We start from the raw sequence: 16,363 nt of genomic DNA, 5'->3' as shown, positions 1-16,363 counted from the left end.
GGAGGCTGCAGACTGCCAGACTGAGGGATGAGGAATGGAGCGGCAGAGAGTGGAGTCATCAGCAAAGAGATAGAGAGGATTTTCCAGAGAGTCGGAGAGATCATTGATGAAGACCAGAAATAGCACAGGGCCCAGAACACTACCTTGGGGAACTCCAGCCAGAACAGGAAGGGGGAGATGAGAGAAATCCATTCAGGGCCACACGTTGCCTACGACCAGAGAGGAAGTCCACAAGCCATGAGGGAGATTTCCATGGATACCATAGGAGGAGAGTTTGGTGAGCAGAGCTGGGTGCCAGACCGTGTCGAAGGCACGTGATATGTCAAGTGAGACAGCTCTGATTTCCTGTTTGGCATTGAGGACCTCCATCCATTGTTGAGACAGCAGAAGCAACATGTCCACAGTCCAGAGTAGAATGACCTGGTCTGAACCCAAATTGATGATCATAGATCAAGCCATTGGAGAAGATGAAGGATTTGATATCCGAAGCAATGATGGATTCCATGACTTTGCTGATAATTGGAAGCAGGCTGATTGGTCTGTAGTTGCAAGGATCTGTTTTTGCACATTTTTTGTGTAAAGCGGTCATGTTTGCTGATTTCCAAGATGCTGGCAGATGACCTTGAGCAAAAGAGAGGGTGAAAAGAAAAGAGAGTGTGAGATAGAGCGGCAGAGCAGGATTTTAGGACCCGTGGCCTGATGCCGTCTGGTCCAGTTGCAGAATCAGAGTCAAGGTTTGACAAAAACTTCTCCACCTTGTCAGGAGAGAAGGACACAGAGTCCAGGAGCAGTTGGGTTCGACTTGGAAAGGTGAGAACAGAGAGAGATGGGTTTGGGACACAAGATTTTGAGGCAAACACAGAGTTGAGTCATTCGGCTTTGTCACATGCGGTGTCAACTGTGTAGCCATTTGAGGTAAGGGAGGGGATGGAGGGGGAACAAACACCAGAAACGGATTTGACCAGACGCCACCAGGATTTGGAGGAAGGAGACAGGTTTGAGAGTTCAATCTTGAGTGTGGAGAGATAGTGCTTCCTGGCACTCCTGAGGGTAGATATACACTTGTTCCGAGCTTGGTGGAAGGAACTGAGATTGCCTTCAGTTGGATTTGCCTTCCAAGAGGCAAAGGCAAGTTGTTTCAAGGCAACTGCCTCACCACAAGATTCAGTGTACCATGGATGGGAGGAAGGGTAAGACAACTGAAGACGAGATGGGATAAATCTGTGCATGAGAGGGAGCAGTTTGCTTTGGAAGAATTCCCAGGAAGAATTGATGTCAGAGGCAGTAGAGATGGGAGACCAGTCCAGATGATTGATGGCTGCTTGCAGACCGTGCCAGTCAGCCTCAGTGAAATGCCAGACTCGTCGGTGCTGAGGAAGCTCTCTGAGAATGGCCAGAGAGATGTCCACTTTAACAAGCACATGATCAGAAGAACCGATTGGAGCAGAAGAAGAGGAGCAGACATTTGCTGTGAAGTTAGTCATAATCAAGTCCAGAAGAGAAGATATTCCATTGACTGAGATCCGGGTCGGGAAATTGACAGATTGTGTCAGTCCCAATGAGTCACAGAAGTCCTTTGCTGAGGTGCCATGGCTGGTGAGAGATGAACCCACACCCAGCCAGCTGGCCCGATGACAGTTGAAGTCGCCACATATGAGGAAGAGAGAGTTTGGATGAGTTGATAGAAGTTGGTCCATGTTGTCCGACAGCGAGATGTAAATGGAGTCATCATTGTTTGGAGGACGGTATAAAACACATATGAACAAAAGGTGGGAGCTGAGAGGAAGTCATAGCCAGAGGTACTCCTGGGGGTGGTGTGGAGAGAGGGCAGTGCAAGGAGAGTGAGGAAGAGAGTTTTTGATAAAGATAGCCACCCCACCACCTGGACGAGGCTCAGGTCTATCATACCGGAGGAGGGAGTAACCAGGAAGAGATTTTAAGGAATCAGAGACATCTTGAAGGAGGAAAGTTTCTGTTCAGCAGATCAAGTCTGGATTGTCAGAAGCAACCTGAATGGAGAGATCAATCAGGTTTAAGCGAAGGCCCCGAATGTTTGAGGCCCATACCGTTCATGAGGAGAGAGGGGGAGCATCGGGTGCAGCCGCAGGATAGGGGAGGGGAGGGGTAGGGTCAGATGAAGGATGAGAGGGGGAGGTAGGAAGAGCAGTTGATAGTGTGTCAGAGATTACAGAAGTTACAAGAAAGGGAAGGATGAGGAGGACGAGAGGTTTGATGGTGATGGGATGAGGCACAGTGAGGGGGGGGCAGAGGTAAGTAGAAGGTTGGGGGAGGTGGAGGTATGAGATAGAAGGGAGATGAAGTGGGGAGGAGGCAGCTTTGAGAAGGAGGTGGGAGGAGGGAGAATTTGGGATGGATGGTTGGGGGGGGGAGATTTCAAGGGGAGGGGTTGCGGTGGAGTTTTGAATGGGAGGGGCAAGTGGGGAGTTTAGAAAGTGGATGATTAATGAAAGATGAACATTTGTAACAAATTGGGTTTGTTGCGATTTTCAAGTTAGCGATCCGTTTAAGAACGATGGAGGAGGGGTGGAATGAATGAGAATTTAGAGCATGTAGTGAGAAAGAATTATAAGAGATTGAATTTTTTTTTAAGTGGGATGAGTTGAGGAAGAAATTGAAAAGAGCCTTTTAAATAGGAAGAAAAACAGCGTGTTGTAATAAGCCACTGAATAAAACACTGCAGGGGAAAGTTTAAACATATTTAAACAGAACCGTGAAGAACAATCTTATATTCACAAAAATAACAACGGGGAGAGGGAGCCGAGAGGGACATCAACGAGTCACTTGAACAGGGCAAAAGGTGGAAGGCAATGGGATGATGGTGGTGGGGCGGGACAGCACACATGGACAGAGGCGCACAATGGGACAAAATCACACGAGGAGAAAGGGAAATAAAAGTTGTTTTTTTTTTGTTTTTTTGGGGGGGGGGGGGGGGGTGGGTTGGGGTTTACAACGTTAGACAAAGAGTAGATGTTCGGTGAAGTTTTGGGGAGAAGGGCAAATCAAAAAACCTAGCAAAAACAGCGAAGGAAGGAACAAACTTCAACGGGGGAAGCCTGAGGCTGCAAGGCCTCACACGCGGCCGGCGCGGCAAACAGAAACGATTAATTTATGAAAGATAAACATCGAGGAACTTCTAAGGGGCACACTATAGGTTCACACGCCGAAAGATAAATACAGTTTCGACAAAATACAATTGTGAACAATGACTTAACTTTGAAAACGTGGAGACCGTGTGGAGCTTCGAAAATCCGTGACGTCGTTTCCAAGATCTCACATGATCTCCGATTTCATTAATGATTTAATTAATGTGGTGCACTCAGGGCCTATCTAAGTGTCTCATGGATGTATTGCCATCAGGGACACTGGGATGCACACAGAGAGAACGACACACAATGGAGTTAGCGTATTCCCTAATTATAGTTACCAAGCCCCACCCCCTCGTGGCGGGGACACAGACACGCAGCTTCCTCTGACATTCGACTACAGGTCCCAACTTACTGTACATAGAAATGGTTCTCGCTACCCACGAGAAATGAAGCATGATACCTCCACAGTCCTACCTAGATCTCGATATTTCCACTACCCCAAATTCATAACACAGCCCCCACCCTGGAACCGTAGCCCCTGCAAGGTTCACTGCAGGCACAACCATTCCAGTCTCAGCTCTTACTGTTTCACACCTAATTAGCCTATGACATAAAGCAGGATGGCTGTGGGAAGTGAGCCAGCGCTACCTACCTCTGCTCCTTAACATGCTAACCCCCTAAACAATCATGCATTTCAAATATTTACAATCATTTTCATTGGTCGCTCATGTGGTGGGAGGAAACAGCAACAAGCACTCAAAATCTAACTTAACCACAAACCTTAACCTAAATCAAAACTTCAAAAACTCAGCCAGCAAAAATTCTATTAAACATTTATACAAACCCCAGTCTCTACACCACGTCCCACGGTGGATGGCACAAGACGCCACCTTACCTGCGGGGCCATCCCAATGCACCCCTAAATCTCCGCAGGCCCTGTCCTGGTGTTACAGGTGAGTGACATGGCTCGGTGGCTTTCGCCCACATTCATTCAACACAAACCCATAACCATTCATTCTCATTCCAAAAATCGTTACAACACGAAATCACTAGAGCACATATTTTACCCCCCTGCAGGACCATGGCATTGATGTCATATTCGTGTGTGTGTTCATTTCTATTAGGCAGTGGGAGGTACTGCACAATCAAGATGGTGGGGGTACTTCAGGCTGTGGTGCCCGCAGTACCAAAAACAAGTCACTTGACTTCCGACTTCATTGCCCCCCCCCCCTTTACCTCTTGGCCCCATGACAGTCAAACAGCCCTTTCCGCCATTACCCGCCGGTGGGGGTCTCGACACACCAGGCTCCGTGGCCTCCTGCTTCAGCGCAGCCACACGGGTCGCCGGGAGTCTTCTACCCCAGGGCGCCCAAACAGACCCTCCACCAACAAGCTACTATTTCCAGATACCACTGGCTGCCAGGGGTAATTGCCACAGAGGGGGGTCGCAGTCATCGCTCCTCAGAGCTTGATCTGTACCTGCGGACACGCACACCTTCCCCACCCACAAAACCCCAAAACACATTTCCTCCACCGCTGTGTTACGGATTCGTCACTTCCGTTGTTGTGGTTTTCATCCACTGTAAACATTTTTGGTTCCATGTGTTACGAATTCCGGGTTTAAGGGGGTTACAATTCAGGTCATTTCTTATTAATGTATATTCTATTCAAGGTTGTTGTGATTAAAGGGTCAGAAGCCCTTCTGGGAAAAACGAGACCAGAAACGGGATCGTGAAGAAGAGGAGGAGGAGAAGGGAGGGCGGCCATCTTAAGCTTGGAGAGCTCCGACGCGAGCGGAGGCGATCGTTACCTACTTTGGAACGGAGTTGGAAAAGCCCGTCTGGCAAGAGGAGTTACCTGCACGGGGTGATTGATTGCCGGGTACGTGTCAAGGTGCCGTGTGGTCCTGGAAGGAACCAAGCACCCGGCGCTGTTCGCCTCGACGCCTACGAGGGCGTGTACGGGTCGCACCTTGGGCCTGGCACGCGAAAGAGGTTGGAAGGAGACGGTTGAGAGTTGAGACTGTAGCTCGAGACCGAGCCGCCAAACGTGAAGGACAAGGGAACCGTGCCTCTGTGAACCGAAGTCCGCACGTCAGGAGAGCGCCAGATTACTGCGGAACCTGCGAAGTCGTGTATCCTCGCTGAGGTTGTCGAGGAGCCTTACTCCCAGCCCCGGATTGGAATCGGACATAGATTCCCCGATCGCTGGATCGACTCGACGTCACCTGGGAGGCGTGCAGGAATCGTACATTGCTTCCCCGATCGCTGGGTCGACTCGACGTCACCTGGGAGGCGTGCAGAGACATTGGGGGCAAGGGCCGTGAGTGTTGCCAACACTGTTGTGGGTTAAGGTGGCGCCACCTATACTATAGATAAGGATTGTATGGAAGTGCTGTAAACGCATTGTGATTCCTGTGCGGGATTTGGGAATATATTGGGGTTTGTTCGTAACCCTTGGTGTGGACTCGTTATTGATTGACTTATTTTCACCCAAGGACCATACATCTTTCTGCCGGAGCTCCCCTCGAGGTTGACCCCATAACAGAATTGGGGGCTCGTCCAAATTACAATTTGCGGATTCGCAATTGGGTCTACGTCCGGGATCTATAAAATTTTCTACATTTTTGTCCGGGAAATAATTCCCAAGAGTGGGAACTTTTCCAACGTTCCCAAAATTGTTTTGCTCTGCTGACAAAACAACAACAACAACAACAACAACAACAAAAAAAAACAATAGCAATAATAGTAATACTGTTGCTTTTCTTTGTTGGAAATTTCTGGGGTGAAGGTTAACAGGTGTTACCAGTAGTCACCATGGCGTTTGTGGCACAGAACTTTGCGGTAACCCCTAGTGAGGCACAGTTCCGAGCATTACTAAAATCGGACCTCTTGAAATTGGCCAAACATTTTAACTTGGAGGTCCGAACTAAGTTGAGGAAGGCAGAGTTGCAGACCACGGTGATACAGTCTATGGTGGGATTAGGAACATGGGACGAGTTAGCCTGGGAGTGGCTACCCGAAGAACCAGAAGACGTTGAGCTCCGGAAACTGGAGTTGCAATTACGGAGCCAGGAACGGATCAAAGTAGAGGAAAGGAAAGCAGAAGAGAGGAGAGAAGAGAAACAAGCAGAGGAAAGGAGAGTGGAACGAGAACTCCAGGAAAGGTTGAAAGAAGAAGAAAGGAAAGCAGAAAAGGAAAGAGCAGAAGAAGAAAGGAAAGCAGAAAAGGAAAGAGCAGAAGAGGAAAGGAAAGCAGAAGAGAGGAGAGAAGAGAAACAAGCAGAGGAAAGGAGAGTGGAACGAGAACTCCAGGAAAGGTTCACAGAAGAAGAAAGGAAAGCAGAAAAGGAAAGAGCAGAAGAAGAAAGGAAAGCAGGAAAGGAAAGAGCAGAAGAGGAAAGGAAAGCAGAAGAGAGGAGAGAAGAGAAACAAGCAGAGGAAAGGAGAGTGGAACGAGAACTCCAGGAAAGGTTAGAAGGGAGAAAAGCAGAGGAGGGGAGAGCGGCCAGGGAACTCGAAGCAGAGGAGAGAAAAGCCGAAAGGGAGTTGAAGGAACGTGATCTGGCACTTCAGCAAGAGATTAAATTCAAGGAGCTGGATTTAATGAGAGAACGGGGAGAGGTACCACCCTTGCTGACGGGGTCGACACCTAGCCAGAAAACCTGGGATGTGGGCAGACATGTGAGGCTGGTTCCACCCTTCAGTGAAAAGGAAGTCACTCAATTTTTTCCACACTTTGAGAAAGTGGCTCGACAGTTAAACTGGCCGGAGGAGGCTTGGACCATACTAGTGCAAAGTGTGCTGGTGGGTAAAGCTCAAGAGATTTATTCGGCGCTACCAATGGACCAATGTGCAGATTATGAGGTATTGAAGAAGCACATTCTCAAAGCGTATGAGTTGGTTCCTGAAGCTTACCGGCAAAAATTCAGGAATGCCAGGAAGAGGGAGAGTGAGACCCATGTGGGGTTTGCCAGAGTGAAAGAAAACATGTTTGATCGGTGGTGTGAGTCAAAAGGAGTCGGGAACGACTTCGAAGCATTGCGTGACTTGATCCTGGTGGAGGAATTTCAACAGTGTGTCCACGAGGACATCAAAGTGTACCTGCAGGAAAAGAAAGTACCGAAGTTGTGGGACGCAGCCACCATGGCAGATGATTATGCCTTAACACACCGGATAGGGGTCCACGAACCTAACTCCTCGCCTAGATTTCCGCAGGGGAGTTGTGGAACAGCAGGTGCAGAGAACGACAATACATGGCGGCGGCCTCGAGATGATTATGGGGACAACGCTGATACCCGAACTGTTCGAAATCAGAGGGCGACGGGCCCAAGACAAACTTATATTCCGGGGGGCCCGAGGCAGACCACGAGTTTTTCCTCCGGGCCTGTTTGCGCTTTTTGCAAGAAACCTGGACACTTGATGTCCAGTTGTTACCTCATGAAAAGGGAAAACCCAGAGCGGAGTCTGACTATTACAACTCCGAATGTGATGGCAAGTGTAAAAAATCGCCCACAGAAGAGTTACCAACCATTTATTTATGAGGGGTTTGTCTCACTCGAGGGAGACTTGACTAACCCAAGACCTGTTAGGGTATTGAGGGACACAGGAGCCCATCAATCCTTAATGCTTGAAGGCATTTTGCCATTGTCAAAGAGTACTGCAACTGGTGATAGTGTTCGGTTACAAGGGATCGGTGGCTGTGTTAGTGCGCCACTTCATGTCATCCATTTGGAATCCGATTTGGTGTCAGGACCGGTCACCGTCGGTTTACAAGCCACGCTTCCTCTAAAGGGAGTATCTGTGGTTATCGGGAATGATTGGGCCGGGGTCAAGTTTATGGTAACCCGGGGGTTGGTAAAGAGCCCAGCAGGGAAAATAATACCACACCAGCTCGGGATGGCGACAAACGTACCAACTTATTTGTAGGGGGACTGAACTTCAAAACAAAGGAAGCAGTTCTGACCTCTGTCTTCAACAGATATGGGCCGCTGGTGGAAGTGCGGTTGGTAAAAGACAGGGAAACGCAACGGTCAAAAGGGTTCGGCTTTGTCACGTTTGCAAGCACAAAAGACGCCAGAGAGGCAGAGAAGAATTGGAATGGTAAGGATTTGGAGGGTCGGACCATAACAGTAGGGAAGGCATTTCGTCGGCGTCTAGAGGTCTACAGAAGAGGACAACTTGGCGGTAGTTTTGGTGTTGGCAGCAGCCGATATTACTATGGAGGCTCCCAGAGTTACGGCACCTCCCGAAAGAATGATTGTCAGAGCACTGGCCGAGAAGGAGACCGCCAGTCAGGTAACGGCTGGGACAAGAGGTCCCACCATAACTGTTAGGAGTCCGGAGAAGTTGAAGCACTATATACGGTGGAGCCGCCGAGCCTGGGCTCCTACACAGACTAACCGTGAATGCCACGTTCTTAAAGGCGTCCAGGTAGTGAACTTTCCTGCACGGACTAACCGTGAACTCCACGTTCTTAAAGGCATCCATGTAATGAACTTTCCTCCCCAGACTAACCGTGAACTCCACATTCCTTAAGGCGTCCATGTAGTGAATACTCAGCTGGGCCTCCTGAAAAAGTGCTATCGAGAGGTTTAACTTTGGGGCTTTGGTCACCACCTCTTAACTGTCATTCAAGAGAAACTAGAAGTTGTTGACGCTTGGTCCAGAGTGAATTACCTTTGGAATCTCTGGGGGTTTTGTGAAATTTTGTTGCTTTATTTTTAAGTGATAATTGTGTCCGGGGGGAACTGATGATTTGGGGGTGTGAGTTATCTGGTTTGTTTATCAAAGTTGGCCTGCAAAGAAAGTTTTCGCTGGGTTCAAACTTTCTTTCTTGAAGGGGGGGAGTGTTACAAATTCCGGGTTTAAGGGGGTTACAATTCAGGTCATTTCTTATTAATGTATATTCTATTCAAGGTTGTTGTGATTAAAGGGTCAGGAGCCCTTCTGGGAAAAACGAGACCGGAAACGGGATCATGAAGAAGAGGAGGAGGAGAAGGGAGGGCAGCCATCTTAAGCTTGGAGAGCTCCGACGCGAGCGGAGGCGATCGTTACCTACTTTGGAACGGAGTTGGAAAAGCCCGTCTGGCAAGAGGAGTTACCTGCGCGGGGTGATTGATTGCCGGGTACGTGTCAAGGTGCCGTGTGGTCCTGGAAGGAACCAAGCGCCTGGCGCTGTTCGCCTCGACGCCTACGAGGGTGTGTACGGGTCGCACCTTGGGCCTGGTGCGCGAAAGAGGTTGGAAGGAGACGGTTGAGAGTTGAGACTGCAGCTCGAGACCGAGCCGCCGAACGTGAAGGACAAGGGAACCGTGCCTCTGTGAACCGAAGTCCGCGCGTCAGGAAAGCGCCAGATTACTGTGGAACCTGCGAAGTCGGGTATCCTCGCTGAGGTTGTCGAGTATCCTCACTCCCAGCCCCGGATTGGAATCGGACATAGATTCCCCGATCGCTGGATCGACTCGACGTCACCTGGGAGGCGTGCAGGAATCGGACATTGCTTCCCCGATCGCTGGATCGACTCGACGTCACCTGGGAGGCGTGCAGAGACATTGGGGGCAAGGGCCGTGAGTGTTGCCAACACTGTTGTGGGTTAAGGTGGCGCCACCTATACTATAGATAAGGATTGTATGGAAGTGCTGTAAACGCATTGTGATTCCTGTGCGGGATTTGGGAATATATTGGGGTTTGTTCGTAACCCTTGGTGTGGACTCGTTATTGATTGACTTATTTTCACCCAAGGACCATACATCTTTCTGCCGGGGCTCCCCTTGAGGTTGACCCCGTAACACATGTTCTATTATTGTTATCGTTTAAGTGAAATGGAGATAACTGTTTTCAAAAGGTGAAAAAGTTAGTGTTTTAAAAGAAACCGGGAACCAGATCAGGAACCGGACTAAGAAGAAGAAGAGGAGGAAAAAAGGGCGGAGCAAGTGAGGTCGAAAAGAAGCCGAGCTGCTTTGAGGTCTTGAGCAAACACTGGCGAACAGGGGTTACGAGCGAACTTTGGGTTTCCCGGGAAAGGGATTTGGGATTTGGATTTGGGATTTGGATTTGGGATTTGGATTTGGGATTTGGGATTTTTTGGGGGATTTGGGATTCTTTGGGAAGGGATTTGGGTGCATCTTTGGGAGCGTGACTGTCAGTGTCAGCCGGACGGGATTCTGGTCTCGATACGATATCGTTCTTGTGAACACCGGAGCGTGGATCGATTTTGACTTGGTGCCGGGACAGAGACATTGGGGATGTTCTTTTCGCTCACTTGGAGCACAGTGAGTTATATTGTACGAAACTGATGGTACCATGACAGGAATGACATATTGGTTGTACAATTTATTAATATTGTTCTTGTGCAGTTATTCTTGTGTGACCTTAATACAATACTTGTTTGTTGGTAACAATTGGTGTGGTTTCACCAGTGATCTTTGACACACAGAACAACACATCTTTCTGCCGTGACTCCTTTCGGGGCTCGGAGGTACACCATGACCGTGGTTTGGGGAGGAGCATGTAACAGCTGCAATTCAATTTTCCAACACATTTCCATAGATGGCACAAAAGAGTTGTTGCCATGGCCTGCCATTGTGTGAAATCCCCTATTCATTTAAATCACATTTTTCGAAAATCACAGTATTCATCACTCATCCATAATCTCCACCCTCACGACCACATGAAAACGCCAAACCTCCACACGTAAACAATTGCCCCCCACAAGACACTGTGTGGCACACATTCCATCCCCCATCACCAACCATGTCATCACTCTCATCCGCCCCCTTCTCCAAATTACGTGTCCCCAATTTATAGAGCAAGTCGTGAAGCCTGGTACAGTAACCATCAAGGCCTTAACTCTACCTTGACGTGCAGGTAATTTCCAGTTGGTCAGGTCCAAAAGTGCCATCCACCCTCAAAATCCCCAAATTTCTCATTGGGTCAATCAATCTTCTACAAATTGCACTTTTCTCCCTACTATACTGGCAGGTATGTGGATCTGCACCCAACGGTGAACTGTACTAAACTACTACATGTGGCTACGCCAGCTCCGCACCTCCACCGTGCAAGGGTCATCGGGACAAGCTGAGCAGTCGAAACGCCAACATGGCCCATGAGTGTCCATAAGGATGCAACCCACCATTCATCCTTCGGCCCCACCTGCGAGGAACACAGCTGCACGAGCCCCAGCTGGCCAATGTGGTGAGCACCTGCTGCCAACAACACGACCACACTCACAACCTCGGACCTGTGGAGACAGACGCAGTGCATGGCATTCCCTTCACGTCACCTACGCCGCCCTCATCCCCCAGTCCACACAACTGCAGCCCCCAGTGCCCACCCACACTTAACCATGCTAAGGTCCAGTCGACAGCCATGCTCCACCAGGAGACTCCCCCAGAGGACATGGTCCACACACCTTGGACACCCATAACACCACGTTGACCTGCAAACGACACAACTTCATCCCTATAACCCCGTGTCCCAAATATTGGCACAGTCGCCCCCGTAACCAGTTGAAGGCTCTGTCCTGCTAACCTGTCAATTTTATCACAGCCTCAAACACTTTGGTCTAACACACCTGGATCAATAATGGTGTCGCTGCTGTCAGTGACCACCATGCATCTTTCCAGAATTAACCCTTAAATTTGCATCTACCCTCAGATTACCATGCCAAATATTTTTCACATTTTACTAATCTCACCAAAGAAGGATGCATTGCAATACACATGCCAGCCGAGCATGGCCCATCTGCTCGGCACATTGCACACTCCCGATTCAACAATCCCATGGCTCTCTCCCCAAACCGAGAGCCCACAAATCATAACGAGACATCTGTGGAAGACATTCTCACCATCATGTTCCACAGATGCCCCAATGGTTGACCGGCAGGCTAGGTCCATCCCTGGACATTCGGTTCGACCCGCATCCATAGACCAGCACAGCATGGCAGGTCACCACATGCTGGCTGTCCCAGAGTCTCAGGGAGAAGGTGCCAGGCCGCATGCCCGGGCGGTCACGACATCAGGTCCATGTTGGCCGTCTGCGATGCCGGCACCAAAGCGCGACCCACAACACTCCCCCTAGTGGTCCTCAATATACGCCATCCTAGGCCTGTGAGAAAACACCCCGGACCCCCTGATGGTCTTACCCCCACCATGGTCTGGTGACCCTGCCAACCCGAACCACCTGCTCGGGCAGCGCCCCAATGGACAAGGGACGCCACACTCCACCAGACCCCCCGTGGGGCCCTGGTCGTACCACGACACCCATGGCTGGACCCCACGTCCAAATCTCGCCAGCTCAGCCACCCAGCTGGCTGGCATACCCAAATTTTGAAATGGGGCAAATTTTTCCCGAGGCCATCCCCAATGACCTCTCCTGGTCTTAATCCCACAGCGTGGGGACCAACTCTCACCAAGGCTGTTCCAAATGCAATTCCCATTTAAATGTAATTTTCGTTTTCCTTTCAAAAAATTTCACCACCTGTGCCAAACCGCAGCTGCAGGTAACAACTCCTACCACAGGTTGTTCTGCCCCTCCCTGCAGCTATTGCACATTCCCTACTGGGGCCAAATCCTCCGAGGCTCTATCTCCCGACTCTCCCATATCCAAATCCAGCTTGGAGCCAACACACTCCCCCTGCAGGGTATGCAATTTCGGAGCCTCTTCTACCCAATCGTTATGCATGGTGAGGGTCCCCTTGGTCACCACAACCGCCTCCATGGACCGACTCGCCTCAACCCCCAAACTCCTTTGGGCCTGGTCAAACTCTACCCTCATGGGACTGTCCCAGGTCCTCAACCGCTGGGTCACATCATGTACATTATCATCCCAAATAATTTCTGGCCCCCACAGGCCTCCATCATTGCACAACCGGTCCAGTTCCACCACACGGACCCCCAATACCTCTTGCTCTGCACAACTGTACTGGTGTCGTAAGGATTCCAATCCATCTCCCTGTTGAGGTGTTGTGACATACACCCGGCCCCGATAAACTTCCAGGCCCACAGGTAACAAACATTCTCCATAAACATTTTTACATTCCCTTGTGGGAACTGTGCTCGCACGATAAAGCCAGACAAAATAGACGACACAGGAACGAAGTTTCACCGAGCTATATATTTAGCTCAAAACCAAAGAACTCAAAAGCACACTAAATCTGCCCATCGAACGGGCGGCAATTTATATCGCAAACTCAACACACAAAAGCCACGCCTCTCAACGGGGCGTGGTATGCAAGACAAGTGTTCGCCCGGGAAAGGCAAGTCTGGACACGCCCGGGCGAGTCCGGACAAGTGACCGCTCGCCGGTTGCATCATCGGCATGTGCACGGTAATTGTGTCTTGCTTCTGGTAACCGCTAGATGCACCCCACCCCCCCCCCCCCCCCCCCCCAGAATTAACCTGCACCGGGAGAGTCAGGTTGATGGGGGTCCTGATGACCCGGCCGAAACGACCCCTGGCAATTTGTGTGGGGGTGTTCGGTGGCGTGGCGGTGGATGGTCGTGCGGGGGGCTTGGCTGACGGGGGATGGCCCCATCGTGGAGGAAGGGCCAACCATGGTGGTTGGTCGAGGTCCAAATGGGCCGGCTTGAGGCGGTCCACAGAGATGCGGTCCAGCTTGCCGCCGATGTCGACAATGAACGACTTGTCGTCCCTCTTCAGGACCCGGAAAGGTCCATCGTACAGTGGCCGGAGCGGTCCCCGGTGTGCGTCATGCCGGATAAAAATGTACTCCGCAGTGCGAAGTGCTGGGGGGACGTGGAGTTGGGGGCAGCCATGGTGGGACGTGGGCACGGTGGCAAATCTCCTGGCAGCCTCCTGGAGGACCGAGCGTTGGCGAGCCACGGAGCAGGAGCCGGTGGCGTCAGGGATGAATTCGCCCGGCACGCGCAGTTGCTGGTCGTAGACCAGCTCGGTGGTGGAAGCCTGGAGGTCCTCTTTAGGGGCCGTTCGGAGGCCCAATAGGACCCACGGGAGCCTGTCGGCCCAACCGTCGTCCTGGAGGCTGGCCATGAGAGCGGCCTTCATCGAGCGGTGGAACCGCTCGCACAAGCCGTTGGCTTGGGGGTGGTAGGCCGTGGTGCGGTGAAGCTTGACCCCCAAGGCCTGGGCGACCGCGCCCCAAAGCTCGGAGGTGAATTGCGGGCCTCTGTCGGAGGAGATGTCCGAGGGCACACCGAGACGGGCAATCCAAGTGCCAATGAAGGCCTGCGCCATGTCGGCGGATGTTGTTGATGCCAGCGGGACTGCCTCCGGCCACCTGGTGGTCTTGTCCACCATCGTGAGGAGGTGGGTGAAGCCCCGCAAGGAGGGAAAGGGTCCCACCAGGTCCACATTGACGTGGTCGAAGCGCCGCGCGGGCACGTTGAATGGTGCCAACGGGGCCTGGGTGTGCCGGTGGACCTTCGTGCGCTGGCAGGTGACACAGGCATTGGGCCAGTCGCGGATGTCCTTACGGAGCCTGTGCCAGACGAACTTTGCTGCCACGAGCTTCTGTGATGCTTTCCGGCCTGGGTGGGAAAGGCCGTGGAGGGCGTCAAAAATGTGCCGCTGCCATCCGGTGGGCACGATGGGGCAAGTTTGGCCCAGGGAAACGTCGCACAGGAGAACTGTGCCTGTGTCCTCGAAGGGGACGTCGGCCAACCGCAGGCCTGTGTCCGCTGTCCGGAGGGCTTGCACCATGGGGTCAGCGGTCTGGTCAGCCGCCATGCGGGCCAGGAGAGGCAATCGGCCACAGCGTTGTCCTTGCCCGTGACGTGCCGGATGTCCGTCGTAAATTCGGACACGGTGGAGAGGTGGCGCTGCTGGCGGGCCGACCACGGCTCCGTAACCTTGGCCATGGCGAAGACCAGGGGATTGTGGTCCACAAACGCCATGAACGGGCGGCCCTCCAAAAGATGGCGGAAGTGGCGAACAGCCAGGTAAAGGCCGAGGAGCTCGCGGTCGAAAGCGCTATACTTGCGTTCGTTAGGGCGAAGCTGCTGGCTGAAGAAGGCCAGCGGTTGCCAAGCCCCATTCACCCACTGTTCATGCACGGCGCCCACCACGTAGTCAGAAGCGTCCGTGGTGAGGGCGATGGGTGCGTCGAGCGCCGGGTGCGCCAGCATGGTCGCGTTGGCGAGGGCCAGCTTAGCGCCCGTGAATGCCGCGTCCATCTCTGTGGTCCAGGCGACATCGTGCTTGGCCGGCTTGCCCCGGAGGGCGTTGTACAGGGGGCGCATGAGTTGAGCGGCGCGAGGCACGAACCGGTGGTAGAAATTTACCATCCCCAAAAATTCCTGTAGGGCCTTGATGGAGCGGAGGCGCGGGAAACTTGTGACTGCCTCCACCTTGGTAGGCAGCGGGACTGCCCTGCGCTTCGTGATGCGGTGCCCCAGGAAGTCGTCGGCCGTTACGCCAAACTGGCATTTCGCCGGGTTGATGATAAGGCCGTGCTGGCCGAAGCACTCAAAAAGCGTGCGCAGGTGGGTGAGGTGCTCCGCCCGGGAAGTGCTGGCGACGAGAATGTCGTCCAAGTAGACGAAAAGGAAGGTGAGGTCACGCAGCACGCTGTGCATCAGCCACTGGAAGGCCTGGGCCATGTTCTTAAGGCCGAACGGCATGCGAAGGAACTCGAAGAGGCCAAAAGGTGCAATTACCGCCGTCTTCGGCATGTCGGCCAGCTGGACGGGTACCTGGTGGTCGTCCCGATTGAGGTCGACCTTGGAAAAGATCACCGGTCCCGCCAAACGTGCAGAAAAGTCCTGTATGTGTGGTATCGGGTACCGGTCAGGGGTGGTGGCGTCGTTGACGCGGTGGTAATCGCCGCATGGTCGCCATCCGCCACCCGGTTTGGGCACGATGTGCAGTGGCGAGGCCCACTCGCTGTTCGAGCGCCGCACAATGCCCAATCGCTCCAGCGCGTCGAAATCCGCCTTCGCCATGGCGAGTTTGGCCGGGTCGAGGCAGCGAGGCCTGGCGTAGACCGGTGGACCTGTGGTCGGGAGGTGGTGTTCGACGCCGTGCTTGACCGTGACGGCCGAAAACGTCGGCTGCGTGAGGGCGGGAAACTCGGCCAGTAGGCGGGTGAAATCGTCCACGGCCAGGAGCGCGCAAGCTAGCTTGGTCAGAGCGGAGCCGCTCAATGAGCAAGCGAGCGAGCTGAAGGTCTCCGCATTGATGAGCCGACGCCGTTTGACGTCGACCAAAAGCCCATGCGCGCAAAGAAAATCTGCACCCAGCAAGGCCATGGGCACGTTCGCCGTGATGAAGTCCCACC

This window comes from Myxine glutinosa, chromosome 1 (genome assembly GCF_964187855.1).
Source record: "Myxine glutinosa chromosome 1, kmMyxGlut1.1, whole genome shotgun sequence".
Lineage (NCBI taxonomy): Eukaryota > Metazoa > Chordata > Myxini > Myxiniformes > Myxinidae > Myxine > Myxine glutinosa.
The sequence above is the reverse complement of the archived record's forward strand: the minus strand, read 5'-3'. Positions refer to the sequence as shown.